Source organism: Paramisgurnus dabryanus, chromosome 1, assembly GCF_030506205.2.
Source record: "Paramisgurnus dabryanus chromosome 1, PD_genome_1.1, whole genome shotgun sequence".
Classification (NCBI taxonomy): domain Eukaryota; kingdom Metazoa; phylum Chordata; class Actinopteri; order Cypriniformes; family Cobitidae; genus Paramisgurnus; species Paramisgurnus dabryanus.
Window position 1 is genome coordinate 55263430 of NC_133337.1, and position 3663 is coordinate 55267092.

At 33.9% G+C, this 3663-nt stretch overlaps 1 long non-coding RNA gene across 1 annotated transcript; it reads right to left on the minus strand.

Moving 5' to 3' along the window:
* Positions 1 to 1199: 1199 nt before the first annotated feature.
* On the minus strand, positions 1200 to 2822 carry LOC135720610 (uncharacterized). Its single transcript, XR_010521316.2, has 4 exons — positions 2242 to 2822; positions 1607 to 1700; positions 1376 to 1508; positions 1200 to 1293 (listed from the first exon to the last, which is right to left on the minus strand). It is a non-coding gene; the product is annotated as an uncharacterized lncRNA (long non-coding RNA).
* Between the last annotated feature and the right edge of the window lie 841 nt (positions 2823 to 3663).

The following is a 3663-nucleotide window of genomic DNA, read 5'->3' on the forward strand; positions in this document are numbered from 1 at the left end:
TTATAACGTACTACATTACTTTGCAAACTATATGGAAACACCAAATGTAGCACATAGAAGGTTTTATTTGAAATGATTATAAAACTATTTCACTTATTAACATTATTTTACTATAGTAAACTTTATTATAAAAGACCGCTTACATACTATATTACTGTGCAAACTATATGGAAACACCAAATGTAGCACATAGAAAGTATTTGTTGAAATGATTATAAAACTATTTCACTTATTAACATTATTTTACTATTGTAAACTTTATTATAAAAGACTGTTACATACTATATTACTGTGCAAACTATATGGAAACACCAAATGTAGCACAAAGAAAGTATTAATTGAAATGAATGTTCTACATTATTTCACTATGGTAAAGTTTATTATGAAAAACTGCTTACTTATAAGTGCTATGTTTTTACTTATTAGGTTTTAAGGAGAATGCAACATGTTCCAGTGCCTCTTACCTGCGTGATTCATCATCCAGGTTTTGCACAAATTGTCTAAATCCCTACACACAGAACATTTATTGTACCGACTATAAGCCTTTGAGGCGCAGGACTAGAGTAAGTTTTATTACATTTTTAAACCAATAACACTAAAGTATCATTATAGTAACAAAGTACCCAAAAGAACAAAAGATGCAACTTTAAAGAAAATATAATAGTCAGTCAAAAGTTTTTTTTATTTATTACAAATATATATTTAAATGTTAAACAATATACAAATAAACATACTTTAGTAACCATATTGTGCTCTTGTTTCAAAAATTGTTCAATTCATTTCTTACAGCTATCTATTCAGATAAATGGCATATCAAAGCTTTGTCAGCTGGTGCTATCTAAGATGACACTTTAGGGTTATCATCCTGTCGTGTGTTGTTCTCCAGATACGCTTGGAGCTTCCTGATCAGATCGGTCACAATTTTGGCTTTCGACGACCCCTGCACTGAAGATGGCATGCAATCACGTCCTCCTTTGAAGGTCTCTCAAACTGTGATGCCAGGTCCATTGGAATCGGGGTTTCCATCAGCTTATCTTCAAATACCTCATCAAACACAAGCCTGATCACATCCTCCACATAACTGTAGAAATATTGCAGTCAATAAATCTTTTGTTTTGATAATTTATTTCCCTGCTTCATACATTAAGTTTTTAATTATGAATGTGTTTGAAATAAAACATTACTGCTTACGGTATGTCATTTGTGTTTTGGGAACATAGCCTTGTACTTTCCCTCTCCTGCTTTTGTTACGGCTTGGTGACATTGGAATGGATGGCTGCAAGGTACAAATACCTGTAAAATATAAACAAGCAATTAATTTATTGTAAAAGTAAATACTACTTTATTTAACACAGTTACTAAAATACTTAAATACCTGCACAGCATTCCAATAAATGAGAAAATCATTTTTTTTTGCTGCAAATCTGAAATCTCAGGCTACGGACGGCAAAGGCATCCACTGATGATGATGATGGAAACATTGTGAAACGATGCTACTGCCTGGGTTCCTATTATTATGCAGAGAAAAAAAACTTTGTCATCATCAGTTATACATTTAAGACTGGTAGTGGTTTCACTAGGTAAATACATAATATGTGTTAAACACCTTTGCTCCTCATATGCCAGTCTGACTCCTTGTACTGTGTGTAATGATGTTGCATGTTTGCATACATTGTAGAAGGATGTGTCCAGCTGCGAATCTAGGATATAGACAAATAAAACAAACATGTATTCAGTCAAAAAGACATATTATAACAATAGAGTACAACGACTATAAATCGTTAGACTATTCATTAAAACGTAAATGTATTACATATTACATGGCCCAACATTAGCAACACACATTACGTGTTTACTTCGTTTCAAAATCTAAGAAAGCTTCAAGTAAATACAACAGTAAAATACATATAACTTTAAACAAATCATCTGTACTTAGAGTTTCTTGAGTTTGATCATGAGAACAAATGTTACCGGTAACAGTTTAGCTGGCATTTGTATTTGTATTTATCTTAGCAACTTAGCAAGTTTGTAAACATGTCTAAACCAACATCGATAAAAAAAACGAAAGCCTGCATAATTCAACATACACGTGTGTAAATATGGTACGTTGTTTATGAAATACAGTATTACAACACAAAACAATTAGCTTGCAAGCTTAGCTCTACACGCACATTATGTTAATCTCCGGTTACCGGTTACGTAATGTACAGTAAAAGGCAAATAATAAACATGAATACTTACAGTCTGTGATCCAGAAGTGCACAGTAATCCAACTTTCAAGAGGAGACGTCGCGCAAATCCAGCTTCGGTTCATGAGAAGCAGTTATTGTGAAAACTCCGTGAACAACTTCTGACTGGATTTTTCCGGAACCGTATTAAACATGATGTCCTCTGTGGAAGTCCATAAAGTGCTATTTTGCCCTCGCATCTAAAGAGACAGCGTCTACTCGAGAGATTTAATCGCTTAAACAATGAAACAAGAGTTTGCAAACAGAGTCAAAGCAGGGACTCCCAACCTCCGCCATTTTAGCTCTCTTCTGACTCGGCGCTCCCCACCCCACCCTCGTCTTTGAGGGCGTACCCAAGCAAAGCAGAGAGGGCTGAACTATGATAATGTTGGTCTTATCTACGTCACTAATCCCAGGAAGTAAACTGTTGCCTACAATCCGAGTGTTTTTTGTAGTCCTCGAACGTTAGAGACGATAACTCGCGTCATCGTTTTCTTTGAGGTATGTACTTTTTGAATATCGTTAGCATGTACTAATGCACACTTACACACAAAAGGATGTTTAAAAACGTGTATCCCATAATAGGTGCTCTTTAAGTTTTGTCAGTGCAAGCTTTTTTCAGTTAAGAAAACTTAAATATGCATTTTAGTCTGGGACTAGACTTAAACCCTGTCTGGGAAACCTCCCCTTTGTGTATGAGTTAATCTGTTGACACAAAATAGTTTGGACAACATTTTTTCTATTTACCTGCAAATAGATACGTTGTTACATTTGTCATGTTTTATTTGTTATAACATTACTCTAATATTGGAACATAAACTGTAAATAAGACACATTATTTATATATAATGTTAAATAATTTATTTACATATATAATTTCAGCTAACGACTGTGATTCACAGAGCCTCATCTCTATTATTCTATGTAATAACATGTTATTGGTCAGAACGGAAATAGACATTGGCAGTAGGACCCTGTGCATGCGGTTGCATGCTGATAATTACAGGTTTATGTTTTCTCACAGTGGAGGCTGTAATTACTCATGGTGACAAATTTGAATGAAGCCGTGCCAACCTGGCAAACATTTTTGCTTCAATCTTCTCAATGATGTGTTGCTTTTCAGAATGTTAATGTGGAAGCTTGTTTGTGAAAACAACTACAAAGACAAAATATACCTTAAAAAATGTTTACATGCTTCGCTCATTCGTTAATTCAGTCATTTATTCATGCAGAATTATGTACACCAATTCTTTGAACCAAATTAAATAATTGATTGAAAACTAATTTTTGTCTGTTTTTTATACCTATTTTTATTACTGTGGTATTTGTTGTATGTGTGCACCCTTTTTGAGACTTAAAGGTACATTGTGTAACTTTAAGAAGGATCTCTTGACAGAAATGCAATATAATATACATACCTGTATTATCAGTGGCG